Genomic DNA, 17,153 nt, shown 5'->3' on the forward strand with positions numbered 1-17,153 from the left:
TCTGTAAACCAGAGTAAAGAATGCATCTGTTTAAAATGCCAAGTCTCATTACAGGTGTGAATCTGAATTTTATGTCCCCACATGACTTGTCAGCAACCAGGTAAGTAAGAGAAGAATCAGACCCTAGAGCTACTGTTGGGAAAGGGTAGTTCAATGAAAAGACTAATCTAGTTAAATGAAAAGGCCTTTGTGTATGGAATTACTCCCAAATGTAAGTCATAGAACAATGCATGCTATTGAAATGCTTTTAAAAAAAGAAGAAAAAAAAAGAAAAGAGGAAAGGAAGAAAAGGAAATAAATTAGCTGTTCCAAGGGTTCTTTTGTATAAGACTCATGTTTTCAGGAGCAGTTCCCAGCTTCCAAGATGTTCGGGGAGAGGAGGGAGAGAGGAAGGAAGAAAAAGACGTTTCCCCATAAGGCGGAGCAGCGGCTCCGCAGGTGACAGCAGCGCTGAGGCCCCCAAGAGCCCAAGCTCCTGCCCTGCAATGGCCCAGAGGGAAGGCATGAAAGAAGCAGCCTTCATCACCAAGGTGCAGCCTGTCCCCGTTTGTTGTGTCTTTTATTAATATTACTAACCTTAAAAACCCACCAAAAACCAAAACCAAACCAAATCAAACAAAACCACCAAAACCAATATCAAATTCCAAAACAAACAAACAAACAAACAAACAAAGCCACCAAATCCAAACAAACAACCCCCCAAAAAATACAACAACAAAAAACCAGGTGATGTTTGCCAGCTATCCCAGTTCTGCAGCATCAGTCAAGCCTTTAGAGCTGCTGTGTAGCAGTAGGATTGTGTCTGTGCACAGGGCTGTAGGGCCTGATCCCTTTTGGGGTTTTTGTGCTCTCTCAGGAATGAGTTCAGGTTCCACAGTGTGCAATGGGATAAGTTTCTATGCATTGCATGTACCCATAAATACTGCAAAATGGGCTTGTGAATGTGACTGATGTGTACAGCATGGGAACTCACGTGTCTGGAGTGTACAAGCAATGGGGCTGGGTTTGTTCTCTAGAAAGAGTTCCTAATTAAGGTTGTTTTTTCCAGAATTTCCAGAAGTTTTTGCTAGATTCCCTGGATAATCCAGGTTGAAAGAAACATCAGGAGGTCAGCTAGCCTAACATTTTGCTCAAGTAGGGTAAGCTGTGAGGCCACACCAGGTGACTTAGGGCTGGCTTATGCTCATTGGCCTTTGAGCATTTTTTGGTAGTTTCTTTGTCATGAAAATAGTCCAATATATGAATTTGCAAATATAAATTTCCATCCCTGCCATGCTTTCTTTTGCCAGATTCATAGACAGAAGCTTTTTGAAAAGTGAGGAATTTGACAGTATAACTTTTCATTTGTTTGTTTGAATTTTAAAGAAAAGCACATGAAATCTTTAGGTCTGGATGATTTAAAGTGACCAGATAGGTACGAAACACAGATTGTTGTTTACTACTGACACACAGTATAAAATAGCAAGAGGATATTCAAGCCCAGATGGAATTTTATGGCCAGATATCACTATTGCTTGAATTTCATGCAGCACTACTCACAGTTTGCCCAGTAGCTTGTGGTTGAACTAGAGGAGGATAGTTGGCTTTGTTGGAGTCCTTGGCATTGCTTTTAAAGCTGACATTAAAAAAACTTGACAGCTTTGGGATGTGGTAAAATCTCAGCCTATAGACTAGACTGGACTGAAACCATTCAATATGATACATAAGGAAATTTTAAAATCTGTTTCACCTTGAAGTGCTGAGTGGCCTCAGCAGAACCTGTAGACATTAATTCTGCCTGTGGTCTGTATTCCCCTCTGCAGTTATGGTGAGGGCTGCCTGTAAAAATACAAATTTTCTGGTGTTTTACTGGCAGACTATCAGAAAGACATTGCAAATATTTCTCTCTTCCGGTTCCTATCTCCAAAACCTCATATAAACATCAGGGCTTTTCCTTGCAAGGCCCGTTGTGTGATGAAAGCAGCGCCATCTGGCTTTCTCTTCCTTTTTTTCACCAAATATTTGTTGCAGTGTATAAAACTAATTTCAACTCAACCGGTTTATTAGCACTGTTGCCATGTTTTCACTTCCTTATACTAGCAATTATTTCCCATTGTTGGTTTTTCTACTTTTACTTGCTGTGTGACTCTTGTGTTTTTATTAAATCTTGATGATTGCACTACTTCTGAATGATTTTCTTTGACTTAGAGTATAGTGATCATGGAAGTAATAGTACATAAAATAAGTACGAAAGGTATCGAGAATATAATAATGTCAGTTATACAGCCCATGGATATATAAACAGCTTGTATTTACAGGGTATTTGTTATAATTCATTCCTATCTGTTTTCATAGAAGCTTTGTAGAAACTTACATGGAATGTAAGTTTAGGATAACTGCCCCATCAGCCTGCACGTTTTACTTTTTTAACTTTGCTGTGACAGTTTCTGCCATTGCCAAACTGTGCTGCCAACATCTCTGTTTAGTGCTCCCATTACTCATGTGAAGGAGTTGAACATCAGTCCAGTGTTACTGAAATACTGAGGTGTGGAGGAAATCTCCAATAGATAAATGGCATTAAGATCTGCAAATGTGGTTTTTAAACCCTCTGTCTAGTCAAAGATTAAAATCAATAGTTGTGCTTCTACCTAAAAAATTCTTTCATTGAGCATCCTGCTGCTGAATCTGCCTGAAGGCTGAACCCTGGTTAACTCACCTCCCTGAGGGTCTGAGGATGGAGCTGTTCCCCATCCACCCCAGGAATGTCCAGATTATATTGATAAGACTGAGGTCCCTCTGGTCTACAGGGTGAAGATGCAATTTTACTTTAAATCATAGGCCTTAGAGGAGGTAAGTTGGTAGTACTAGATAAAAGTTTGGGATTATGCCCAGAAGTGTGAGAAGTTTAGGGTCTCAGCCCAGCATGGAACTGCTCAGCAGTGCTTTGGGGAGCATAGAGAAAGTCAATCCAAAATCACTCTTTTGCTGATCCAGCAAGTATTTTCAGGGGAAGTGACATGACTGCAGTGTGAGAGGCAGATCACCGTGATCCTGACAGTGACAAAGCCATGATTATCAGGTATCTGGGGCACAGGCCTGAATCCCTCCTGTTGGTAAAGGAGTTAGCTGAATGCTCTGACACCTACACTGCTGCATTTTATTAGGCAAAACACACTCCTTCATTTCAGAAAAGAATTTCACACATCTGCTGGAGGAGGAAAACCGTTCTAGGCTGTGAACCTTCATTGAAGCTGGGTGACTTGAATGTCTGAGGATAGAAGGAGAAAAAGCTGCTGCCTCAAAACATTGGCAAGCCAGGCATGCTAAATGAGAGTAAGCCCCAAAGGGAAATCCAGCACTGCTGGCTATGTCCAATCCCATTGTGATAAAACAACTGGGTAGGGCCACAGAATCCCCTGATTTGCTTTGGGATCAGCTGCTTCAGGATGAAGCACTGCTAAATGCAAGTTCTGTAGTGGATCTGGTTCCTAAGGGAGCTTGCAGTGACTAAACACAGGCTACATCCAGTGCTTGGAGCAGACTCCAGGTGCTGGCATCTGCACACCTGCGCTCTTATTCACTGCCAGCCTCCAGAGGCCCAGGGAAGGCTGGGCTCAAGGTGTGGATGCAGGCAGAATTGAATCTTTTTAGCTAGAACTGTCTCTGCTGTAGGACTGTAGAGAATCACTGCAGTGCAGTGGCTGTCAGGAGGGCAAACTGTGAGGCCCTAGATCAATGTGATGGATTGTAAAAGGGTTATAAATCAAGGGGAAGTCATTAGTCCCTTCTGAGGATTTCCTTCTTGAGCACCACCAAACCATTTTTCTGACTTCCTAAGCAGGCAGGGGGATTGAGATATGAATTTATCTTTCTGTCTGCCGTTACTTTCCTGCAGGATTAATATACAAACCAGAGGTAATCAATGACAGAGACAGGAAATGTCCTAATGCTGAGGCCAGGGCAGTTGTGGTTTGGATACTGTTGTGTGCTGCATCTCTAGGCACTTGCTTTTTACAGAAGAGAAACTCTAAAGGTAGTGTTTAAGAGTAACAAATACTTACACCACAACACTGGGCAGTCTCAGGACCTTTATAAAAGCATTGCAACTGTAGACTCAAAATACAGAACAGCAATTTTGAAAAGGTTAAAAAAGAAAATGATCAAGACACAAATTAACACCTTCATATTTTTAAGAAAGGAAAACACAGAATTTCAGCCTAGCTTGGAAAAGCTGCATTTTTTTTAATATCGGTGGTGTAAAAAGATGAATTAGGAAGATGAGAAAGAAATCTGTGTGTGGACTCCTTAGCCTGGCTGCACCATGCTCCAGCCACCATGTTTATATTATGGTGTAAGCCTTGGTTTATGTTACGGTGTGAATATTGACAGGTATTATTGTCAACAATTATGGTTAGTCTCCTTCTGGGTAAGTAACATTGCAGATTTCCCTGGCAGAGGCTTCTGCAGTGGTGCTGGCTGTATGGGAAGTGAGGCATCAATACCTTGAGCATAGACATTAAAGAACTCCTGTCAGGAGAAATGCAACGTGTGAGAGGTAAAACTGCTCTGATGTACTTAATTGCTACTGGTCAGTCACTTACCTCCTAAAACCACATTTCTACCAAACCTAGTACAACTGGCATGAGCATGAAAAGCTTAGAACTGGGGCTGTTTTCCAGACCACCTGTCTGAAAATATTGTAGGAAAACTACAGGACGTGCCAGTTTCTGGTTACATATATGTTCCAAATACTTTTTGTCTTAATGTATTAAAGAAATCAGAATTAAAACTCCTGAAAACTTCAGCTTTGATATCTTTGTGTCAGATCCATTGGTGATTTCAAAGACCATAGAATTTAGACACCAAGTTGGGCTTTAACATCCTGGTTCCAAAAATCATTAATTTTTTTTATTAAGCGTTCTTAACTGTTTTTCAGACTACACGTAGTCAAATGCATCTTTATTAATTTTGGTGGACTCTTAAAAGCATCTATATAATGGGATAAAATAAGAGGTATGTGTGTGAGCTAGCAAGTAAAGAGATCCATCCTGTTCTGTTCTGGCAGAACAGCAAAGCTGTTAGGAAAAGAAATGAGATATTTATTCCATTTTCACTGAGACATGGGATCAGTGTGGCTTTCCAGGAATTTAAAATTATTTTGGTAACCTTAGGGCAAGGTCTGAAGGTGAGTTCACAATGTAAATCCTCCCAACTTCCTGCCTTTAGATTGTGTTCATCCAAGTCATAGACAAAAAATGCAAAGTGAAATTGCACTCTTATATGGTATGAATTGTTGGAAACCAACATCTAGGAGTCTATTATTGTTATTGAAATGGCTCCAGTTTATTAAAGGAAATTTAATCCACTAAGTATATACAAAGCTTGTCCGTCAGTTTCTCTGACTATCCAGCAATAGATTTTATCTTTTTTTTTTTTTAATTTTCTTTCTTTTTTAAATAAATCTGTCAAAAGCAGTAGGAAAGGGCATCTTTGTTCAGTGCTCTGAGTCAGTTTATTCTGATGCTGCTCAAGGCACAAAATATGTTACCATGTTGAAGTAATGATCCCAAGAAATTATTTGCTTTGCTTTTAAGCGGTGTGCCTCGCTGTAGACAGCATTAGTGTCCATTCAGGAATTAATTGAAAATACAATTAAGGACAGGTACACAAGGCTGGAAAAAACCCCAGCCCCATAGAGCCAAACCAGCACAAGTTAACCAACTGCATGTTGTATTCTTTAACCTGCTTTGATCCTTTGGGACGATTTGAAAATGACTGGTGTGTTTAACTTTGTGTTTTTCACAAAGGTTTTAACAAAACTCTTAAATTCCTGAATAATCAAAATAAGGGGCCCTATTAAATAATGAGCTAAAGCCTGGTTAAGCAGCTGCAAACATAGAAAGTAATAAAACTGTGTCTGTAGGTAATGCTGAGTGAGAGCTGAGGTCCAGAATTTCTGCCCTTTCGGGAAGGCTGTGGGGGAAGCTGCTGCCTCTGTGCCTGTGGAGAGTTTTCCTGGGAGCAGATCTGCCGTGGAGCTGTGCTGTGGTGTGCAAGGCTTTCCCTGCAGCAGGACCTGGCATGCTGTCACATTGAGAGGGCTCCAGACAGGCAGAACAAAAAGCAGCTTTGTGATTATGCCATCAGATACCCCGAGATTTCTGCTGTGCTGAGGAGCCTGAGTATGCACTGAAACAAGAAAGCTGCTCTCAGTTTCCAGCTCCAGTTAGAAGCCAAAAATCAAAAGTATGGTGAAACATGCCTTCAGAAATTACCCATAAGAAGCAAAAGGCTTTTAGTAAAGGTAAAGCAGGCCTGTAGACAGTACATTTGGGGTTAGTCTTTTGAAGTATAATTCTAGAATACAATCATAGACTTTTGCACAGGTTTTTCTTCTATGCCACTGAATTAGCAAAAGGAGAGTAAGATTTAAAAAGTATTGTGTCTCTCTGTTTATCTGCTCAGGTTCAGAGATACAGCTTGCTTTGATTTGAAGAAGCTCAAGGATATCTAGGGCCATTCTCTTCAACCACAATTCACTCTAGACTTGCTGTGAAAAGCACCTAAGTGTTACTGGAAAGGCCAACAGCCCAGTTAAGGAGAAGATCTGCTGACATATGCAACCATAATTGAAAACACTTTTTCATGGGGCTGGTGATCTGAGAAACAACATGGCACAGCCAGGCATTATCTCCCTAATAGCTATACTGAAAAATGCACTGGAAAGAGAGTTAAACTGCCTACCCTAATTCAATATTTATATCCTAGCTGGGTGGTACTGTGGTACAGAGCACAGCTGTGTGTACTGACTGCCAGACAACATTCCTGAGTCGGCCAGTGCAGAGCAATCATCCTGATGCATATTTACAGACACTTCTGATTGTTGAGATGAAGTCCTCATGGGCAGGGAGCTGCTACCAACACAATTTTCAAGTTGTAGATTGTGGGTGAGCCTCTTGCTTGTCATGCATGTGTGTACTCTGCATCTTTTGTGGGCAAGTGCTCCCAGTGACCTTAGGGAGGTGACTGACAGGGCGTTTGGGCCGGGTGAGCCCACTGTGGTCTCTTCCAACCTGACCCATTCTATGGTTCTGTGATTCTGTAGTGGAAAGAGAGCCTGTATTTTTGTGAGTTGATCAGGATCTTGTCAAAGTTGAAGGAAATCCTGCAGTGAGCTTTTGCTGTGTTGAACGTGAACCAAGACTGCAATAAAACATATAAAAATGCTTTTGTTAAAATGAAAAAAAAAAAAGACATTTGATACCTGTTGTGCGGCTTGAATGTTTGATCTCCCTTGCCTACAATAGCTTTTCTTTTTTCAGACTCAGTTTATACAGAGTCTGTAGCTGTGGATTTCCCTTCTTAGCTGGTAGTCTTTTTTAGGAATAACATACACTGGCAGGAGGGAGAACCAGGCTGCTTCCAGAATAAAAATGTACTGCCTGTATCAAATGTCCCATTGACTTTCACATCCTGTGTATGAAAAAAGCCCCTTATTTAAAATCTGTATTGCTGTGGGGTCTTGTTGGGGTGGTTTTGGATGGGAGAGGGTTTTGTGTAGAACGGAAATGAAGTTAAGTGAACATGTACAGGGACAAGTGTGTGCTCTCCTCTGCCAGTGCTTTCCTTCCCTCATTTCTGGGGGAGACTCCACAATTTCCTACCCCAGCTGCAAAGGTGACCTTTGGTTCTAGCAGAAGGTCTTTTTCTACTGAGGTGTGGGCTGGAAGAGCAAAGATATACTCTTTACAGAGTTTATCAAACCTCATCATTGACAAACAGGGTCCGAGACCCTGTCAAGGGGTTTCTCTGTTCAGACTGGAGCTGTAGGAGGCATTCATGCAGGTACACGGTGGATTGCTGGCAGCCCTCCCATGGGGAATGGCCACCATCCTCAGGAATTCTAATCCATCACAAAAAATGGAAAAGTGTTTGATTCAGACAAAGGTTAGGTATGTTACTCTTTATTCTAGATCTGGGGCTTGAATTAAGCTTGGTAAAAACCCTGATGCTCCTATGAGTACTTCTCAGCTCTGAGTAAGTGCAAGCCAGGTCCAGGGAACTGCACCCTGAAAGCCCTTGGGAGAGGTGAGGAAATAACTCTTGGGTGGATTCAGGCTGTCAATTAAAATTTAATTATAGCCTTTGGCAATATGAGAGCAAAGGTTGGGTCTAAAGCCTTTGTGTAGTCCTATAAATAAGTTCAAGCCATTAGGTGACAAATTAGGCATTGGTCATCATTGACAAGATAGATCTTGCCAGTAAACACAATCAACATTGAGTGTGAGACTGTAATTGTGAATACAACTGTGCAGTGACAGAATACAGCTCACCACTAGTCTGTTTAATGTAAGAACTCTGCAGCCTACCCACCTTACACCATTGCTTCAGACAGAATGGGTGCGGGGAAAACCTGAAATAGGACTGACTTCCCCTAAAAACCCAGCAGAAGATGTGAAGAGATGGTAGGTCTGGGTAATAGGAATGTCCCTCCTGAGAGCATCCAGCCCCAGGCAGCTTGTTGCTAGGCAGAGGCACAAAGGATACATTATACACTCCAAAGAGGAGTCTGTACATTTGATTTTAAGAAAAGAGCTGAATTTTTGCCAAGATTTACATATTTAGTTTTTTTTGTGCATGGCGTTTGATATTAATTTTAAAAGCAGTCCATAATTTGCCTTGTTGATTGTTGTGTTTTAACTGTGGCACAATTCTAACACCTCCCATTACATTTTTTCACCTCTGCAATTAACTTACGTAAAATCAGGGTTGCTGGGTTTTTAAAATTTTTTTGAAGAAAATTGCCTAGAGTACGATTACTGTGCAATGGCTTTTTCCAGTGCTCTTGTTCATTCTCTTACACAGTTATTAAGCATGTGTTCTTAAAATGCAATAGTGGTAATATCATGCAGCTGCAATTTCATTATGGAAACATTATCTTCATGGGATGATGGGACTTCAGGGACACAGCATAGTACAGGTTTCCACAAAAGCATCTTGAGGTTATTTTACCAGCATGATTATGTCTCTCTAGGCATGCCTTGAGACTTCTGCAATGTTCTTGGACTGAATGCAGAATAATAAAAGCAGAAAAGTAGCTTTTCCTTAAGCTTTTAAGCAATTTGACTGTCTTTTTGGAGTTTTTAATAGCTGGGAGGTTTAAACTGCTGCGGGAGTTAATCAATACATGTATCTATTTTTATATACCTGCATTTACACACATCAGATAACATCTTGTGTATGTGGGTGCTCATGTAAATCCTGCTGGAGTACAACTATTCAGTGATCAGATATCAACAGATTTCTTTTTCTTTCACTTTTCTCAGCAAAAGACAGGCATCATAGAACCTTAAAGCTGGCCTTACCTGTTGGCCTTACTACTCCATTCCTGCCCTGAGCAGCCTATTCCAATGCTTTACCACTTTTTCAGTAAAGAAATGTCAAGTTTTGCTTTTCTTTTCCATTGCTGGGAAGCTGGGCAAAACCATAATTTAAACCATTGCTGCTGCTGTGTCCTTGTGCAGATCTGGAATGACCTTGCTCCTTGCAATATTGGCACGACATTGCTGATAACTCAGGCTCAAACCACTTCTGTGATGGAACGCACAGTCTGCTGTGGCATACTGAGCTTCCAGTAGTCTTGTACAGGTGCAGATGAGCATACTGGGGTTGGAAATGGCCTTTTCAAATCTCTTTGAATTGGAAGTACCTCCCCGGGCTGCTGTCTGAGATTACCGGCACACCCAACATTGCTGGGGCACGTGGTTGTTCACAGCCAGCCCAGCCTGATGGGGCTCATGCGCCACTCAAGCATCAGCCATGTGTACAACTAACTCCTGTTTGCCACCATCCCATAGGTCTGCACATGGGGTTTGTCCAAGGTCCAGACACTCTGCAGCTGCAGCAGCCATCTGGCAGCTGGGGGAGTTGGAACACTCCGTGCATCGCCTGAGGATGTGCTCGGGATTTGTATTTCTGCATGGAAGAATCTGAGGGATTCAAGGAGTCCCAAAGTGTCTGGAGTTTTTAATTATCACTTTTATTATCAGCCAAACAGTTAGATATATATGTTTAAGGTGTTTTTTTAGTCTTCTCTAATGAGTCATGCTCTCAGTGAAACATGGTCTGTAATTATGTTCTCCCTTGGTTTTCACAGTGTCTAAGCATTCCTTTTATATTTGTCTAAAGCTTGTACTGTTTCTTCTGTCTCTTTTTAATTTTTATTTTAATTCTGTGACTAAGAGAAACAATTTAAAAACCATTCAAGTGTTACCCTTGATGATGTGCTCGTCAGACAACAGCTCATAACATTTGTAGGACTAGAATTATTGGGCATCTTCAAAGCTCAGCTGGCAGAAACCAACCAAGCAAGAGAATCAGCCTGATCTATGGGATAGAAGAAATCCCTTTCTGTGTTTGCCAGAAGAGAATAAAAAGGACCATTGTTGGTGTGAGGGAAGGATCCTCCACCGGGGCCCTGGCCACTGGCCTGCATTGTGAGGCGTGGATTATCCACCACTGGAGGTCTACTAAGAACACGCTGGAACAACATGTAACTTGGCAGGAGTGGTGCATGCTTTGAGGAGCCTGCCTCAGAGCATCAGGCTGGGCTGGGTGACCTCTCTACAGTGCTTTTTTATCCCTGCTACTCCAATAGAGTTGTCTTTTTTCCTCTTCACAGGCGATACAAATGTAAATGGCTGTGTGTAGCTAAGCAACAACTCTGTCTAGTTCTGAAGTTTTGCCCCCAAAGTAATTTTTTCTATCTTTGTCTGTGAGAAAATAGAGAAGTGGAGGTTCAGACCCCAGGGGAATGCAGAGATGGAGAGGAGCATGCAGCTCCGGTGGGAGCATGGAGAGGGAAAGCCCATGAGCTGTTCCCATGGCACTGCACTCCAAAGGGTCCCCCACACGACACTCAGAACATGGAGAGCAGATGGACAGCTCTGTCAAGGGGGCTTAGAATGCAGGATGCACACAGAGAAGACAAAGATACACAGATGGGTTCCAGGAGGGTGCTCCAAAATCTGCTTAAATTCCTTTTGAATCTGTCATTTAAAAACTTGAGGAGTTGAACCAGATCTGGAAAATTCATGCCTCTAGGAAAACCTGCTGCAATTCTTTAAATCTACCCCATGCCTTTGTAACCTTTTGAGTTTGCAAAAAAAGGTGTAATGTATTTGGTTTTAAGAAACAATGAGAAGAAACGTATTTAAATTGGCTGTAATTCAATGGAAGGCCTTTTGGGTTCTTACAATGATGTATCCAGGTAGAGCTGGATGGGGCCTTAGTTTGCTTGAAAAATGCAACCATCCTGAAGTGGCGGATGTTGTGCTGTTAATAACAGTGTGTTGTTTTCATACATTCTGACTGACAGGGATGAACACTGTCAAGTTATGATGCATCAGTATTAATGACCCAAGAGCTTTTTCTTTTACTTTTTAAATTTTTTCTTCTGTTTTTCTCCAACCAAATGTATCTCATCCAGTCCTCGGCTGAGCAAGGTGGGAATGTAGCAAAATCACTTCTCTCTTCATGCCTTCTCAGGCATGCTTAAACACCAAAAGGTGTTTAAGCAATATTCAGCTAGTAACTATCCAACAGGGGTTTTATCCAGAAGTTATCACATTTCATTATTTGAATCATTCAGAGTACTCTGGAAATGTCACAGCATTCAGTGAAAACCACTGACAGCTCTTTGGATCCTTCCTAGGGCGTGCTATTATTGTTAAAAACATAAAAAATAATGTGATGAAAACAGGCAGAAACCCTCTCTATCTCTCTTTATCTAGTCTAAATTTAGCAAGAAACCCTTGCTTAGTTTTGAATAAAGACAACTTTGCTTTACTATCTTGTGCATACTAATACAGTCTTCTTTTAATGATAAAGAAGGCAATATTCTTAAAATTTACTTTATCATCAGTTAGCTGGTTAGTGCCATGATATTTGGCTTGGTTTTACTTGGTTTACAGCTGTGACAAATAAAATCACAGAATGGTTTAGGTTGGAAAGGGCCTTAAAGCCCTTGACCCTTTAAAGCCTTGCCCAACCCATACCTTCATTTTAGCTCCACAGTCACAAAATTCGGCAGCCACTACCATCAAACTTTGATTTTTTTACATATTTGCATTTAGATATTTTTTACTGTCATGTTTTTGAATAAGGTTTGCCAGGTCTGTCTCAGATTCTGTGTATCTCACCTGCCAGAAAAGGTAAGGGAGCTGAGGTATTAACTACTGCTGCCACTCCACACATGCAGCACCCCCAACCTGATGTGCACATCTTATCCACCTGTTTCATGTCTTGCCTTCAGAACATGTTGAAGGGAAATGTGCAGGTAGAGGAAGCACAGCTCACTGAAATGAGCCTCCAACCAGGCTTCCCTCACAGCTTGGCTGTGATATATAGCTGACATTGCCTGGTCCATTACCTCTTGCTATTGAGTTGTCTTCCTTTGAAGAAACTCGTTTGTATTGAAGAAGGAAGGTCTGAACAAAGTTAACATGAGTTGCATGGCAGTGAAGCCCTAATGAAAATGCACAACAAGCTGGAGAACTGCTGAAAGCAGAAGGCTGTTGCAAGTATGGTGCGCTATGTATTTTATTTGTGTTATTGGCATCGGAAAGTGGTTTTGGACAGTGTGAGTCTTCATCCAGCTGTAGCAGAAAACAGCACCTCTCTGCAGTTGCACTCTGTCTCTGTTTGGTAAGGCATGTCCTCTCTGACAGCAGAAATAATGACCCAGTAAAAAAAAACTTGACCAAAGGTTTTTTTAACTCCCCATTAGTGTTTCCCTGCTGGTTTTCCATATTTTCCTGTACCTGAAGCTGTTTCTATCTGTTGTTGTGTTCATTAACTTCAGCTCCAGAATGAACAGCTGGAATCAGCATGTTTCCCTATAAACTGATGAAACCTGGAATAAAGATTGCAAGACCCTGATGCATCTTCCCATAGCTGCTGGTTCATGATGGTGAGGAACCAGTTAGTGACCCAGGGTGAGAGCCTGCTTCAAACAGGCAGCTGCTGCTCGCTGTGCTGAGTCTGGACCAGTGAGGCATACACCCATTGCAGTGCTGGCAGGAATGTCTGTAGCATTTCCTTTCTGTTTTTTCCTGGTTAGAAACTGCACATTATTTCACAAGTGCATATGTATGGCAGTGTGGGTTATCCTGCTTGTTTTTATTATAGCAGTTAAGGTCTTAGGTTTCTCAAAATACTGTTTGCTTTAACAAGGAAATGCCTCTGCTGTTTGGCTGAGAGCTTCCCCTTTGCAGCGTGTTTCCAGCAGATAAGGTGTTTGAACCATTCAAGTGTAAAATGTAAAGAAAAACCATCTAACAAAAGGGGAAGGTGCCTTTGTTGAGTTCCAGCTGCTTGTGTGGATGGTGGAACCTGAGCAAAGGGAATCTCTGGTGGGGAGCTCTTGTCGCCAGGTGAGGTTAAGGTGGAGCTGTGCCTGCTGCTGCAGAGAGCCCCGGCTGCTGCCCAGTCTGTGCAACACATGGAGGGACAGAATCACAGAATCACGAAGGCTGGAAAGGCCACCTAAGATTGAGTCCAACTGTTAACCCAGCCCTGTTCATCACTAGCCCACATCTCTAATCCATTCTTGCAACATTCTAAGCTACTCTGTTTCTGTCAGCTGTCTCTTGCACAGATCTACTCACCAGGGTCGCTCATGCTGGGGAGCTCTGTGCCACGAGCCTGTTTCTGTGCTTTGCCAGGTGGATGCATTAGGCAGGAGTCGGTCAATCCCTGTGTCTGAAACTGACTGTGTATTTCAAAGCCACAGTAATTAACTCAGCCAGAGGAGCTGATCTGCTGAACTGTTCTCCCAGCTAACATCTGAAATGTGTTTAATGAAAATTCCAGAGCCTAATGGGTCTTGTCTAAAAGCACCTACTTCCAATGACTTATTCCAGTAAATCTATGCTTATGAGAGTGCTCAGGTAATCTCCTGGGGGTTATATTACATCTGCTGTAGATTAATTTCAGGCTGTTGTATTTGTTCTCAACGATTTTCATAATGAAAGTGTGGTCTCATTTATTTTTATTTACTTTGTAATTAATGACAGCTACATATTAGATACTTGGAAAAATGTTGATCAAAAGCCTGGGGTGATAAATTGGGCAGAAGTCTCCCCAAAACAAACGGCCAGCACAATCTGGAGCATGTTCTTGAGATTTCAGTGGTTTAAAGAAGGTGACATGTATGATTATTATTAAATATTTCTGTTTCCATTGTGGGGGTCAAAACCAGTTTCCAGAAAAAAATGGGAAATAATGAATTAACTCATCAAAGTACATCTAGGTCTGTTCTGTAAGGAAGTTTAGCTGGTAATTTATTCAGATCAAGTCACCTACCTCCAGCTGTCTTAAAACACATTCAGAAGAAGGGGAATATTCATTCTAACAAAAATAGTACACTCCAAAACTATAAAATTAAGAGTGGGTACTAATTATTCCCATCTCTGGAACAGAAGAAACTGCAGAAGGCGTTAGAGCAAAGAGGGCAAGGAATTAAATGTGGATGACTCATATCACAGCTTTCAAGGAGAAATTTCATTTAATATATAAAACCTGAAGGCTTCAGATGAACATAACCAATCAAGCCACAAAAGGGATAAAATTCAGAGTTAATAAAAAACAACCCACAATAGAAAAGAAACTTGAAGCATCTCTAGACATTTCAGAGGTGAAATTAAAGGAAGCTGATCATGGCTGTGGCCATATCATAAAATGTGAGAAGATGATTAATAACCTAGATAAATACCCCAGCAAATGTAACCACATCCTGTTTGAGATCCACATCACAGCCTCACCTGCAGCACAACTTTCAATTCTGTTTGGAAAAGGATTTTTTAAAATAAAAACTACTGAGAAAAGCAGGTAAGAGATAAGCCAGACAAATGGCAGGCAGGGAGTATACAGGCAAGAGGGGATGTGCTAAGAGATCTGAAGAGAAATCTCGCACTTCTGTGTACTTTGGTCGCAGAAGCAAGTGTTTTAAATCAAGAGACATCAAATCTGATGTATTGAAAAGGCAATACACAGTTTCGCTGAGGAGCCACTTGTCTTCAGATGTTGCCTCTTTGCTTGACAAACATTAAGCACTAGAAAAGATGTGAAAAACCACCCCTAAAATTGCTTGAGCTGCCCTAAATGATTGCCATCCTCAGAAATCTACTTCTTAAATCCAGAGCAGGCCCCAGGGAACTGCAAATGTACCAAAGGTTTTCTAGGCACCATATGGTGGTTATGAAAAAACCTAACACAGGCCTATTTTTGAGTCAGCAGAATGGCAAAGAGGAGGGCTAAGCTTTGGAAAGCAGCATGTTCATGGTTATGAAACCCAAAGTGGTAGACAGGCTCAAGCCCTCGACACTTCAGCAACACTCAGTCCATATCTATTTATAAGTCATTTTGCTAGGGGAACATTAATCAAGTGAGAAAATACTCTTGCTCCAGCCTGCGAATGAAGCAAGTGTCATGACAAAAGAAAAGCAAATAGAGCTATTTTAAGATATTGGAAGTGGCATTAAATGCAGCCATGTGCTCGCAGAAGGTTTAGCCTTGGCTGCTGTCTCTTGTCCTGGGCTGTGAGAGCCATGGCAGCCTAGCCTTGCCCTGCGCAGGCTTTGCAGAGCTTGTGTCATCCTTGATAAAACAAAGGCTGATAGTGTACAACTACCTACAGAAATGCTGGCAAAGCATTTCAGAGAGCGTTCATAAAGGCAGGCTCAGTGCCTTTAGGACGTCTGCCTCACATGAGGAGATTTCTGTTGCTGTGATCTCTTACCCCATGTCAGAGAGACACCGTGTGATGATTTTTAAGAAATTCATTAGAAAGTGTCCAAAGGAGGGACATGGGATGGAGAAGGTGTGGAGGGGCCCTACAGAGAGCGGCTGAGGGCACTTGGTTTGCTCAGCTGGAGAAGGGAAGATTGAGGTCAGAGCTCCAGGGGCTGCAGCTCCTCCCGAGGAGCAGCTCCAATCTCTGCTCCCTGGGACAGGGACAGCACCCAGGCAACAGCTGGAGCTGGGCCAGGGGAGGGTTAGGGTGGACATCAGGGAAAGGTTCTTCCCCCAGAGGGTGCTGGGGCACTGAACAGACTCCCCTGGGTTTGGTCATGTCCCCAAGGCTGCCAGAGCTCCAGGAGCATTTGGACAACACTCTCAGGGACAGCCGGGGTGGGATTGTTGGGGTGTCTGTGCAGAGCCAGGGGCTGCACTCGATGACCCTTGCAGCTCAGGAGAATCTATGAATCTGTGGTTTTACCGGTGCTGTCACTGTCCTTCTCCATGGCACTCCCAGAAACTCTGTTCCCTTTGTTGCTTTTCTAGCTTTGGAAGACCCCACAGCTGCCGTGTTTGGGAGGGTGGGGTGATGTGTATATTCATATGTCACATTGCAGGCAGTGGTGGTTTCCTTGCTATGATGCAGCTCCAATGTCTACTGCACTAATTCTATTATATCCTTGATATAAACAACCTTAGGGATAAGCAGATATATTTAAATAGGACACACTTGAAACTGATCTTTTATTGTTCCGATATTTCTATTATTTAGTAATTAGATCGAATGGACCTGAACCCAATAGCAGAATTTGGCACTGAATGTTTAATTCTGTAATATAATCTGCAACATCACTGGAAAGAGACAAATTCAGGGTTCCAGTGCAGAGGATAAAAGTTTATTTTTGCTCCCCTGTGGCTTAGATAAAGGATGTTCGATCTACTAAACGCAGATAGAGTTTCAATTACTTATTGAAGTTGGAGTCTATTGGTAAAACTAGAATAACACTTTAGAAAATGTAAATGCTTAAAAGAGTGAGCTTGACAATTCCCTACTGAGGTATTACCCTAATGCCTTATAGAGTGCAATTCTGCTCCGCAAAATGAAATAGAAAAAGATCCAGCTGTAACAGGATATTGCACAAAGGGGAGAACTGAGAATTTTGATTTAAAATAACAATAAAAATATTTCATTAGCTGGTTTTATTTAATTTTTGCAAATATTTTCTGCAAACCTCTTAAAAACTTTGTAAGTCCATCTGCACAACAGATAAAATTTGCACAACAGATTTTGTTATTCAGATTTGTCCAAACTTGTAATGAAACGCAGTACAGAATGGTCTGTGTCCTGTTGTCAAAAGTTGCCCAAAAATAATTAG

The sequence above is a fragment of the Camarhynchus parvulus genome, chromosome 12 (assembly GCF_901933205.1).
Source record: "Camarhynchus parvulus chromosome 12, STF_HiC, whole genome shotgun sequence".
In the NCBI taxonomy this organism is placed as follows: domain Eukaryota; kingdom Metazoa; phylum Chordata; class Aves; order Passeriformes; family Thraupidae; genus Camarhynchus; species Camarhynchus parvulus.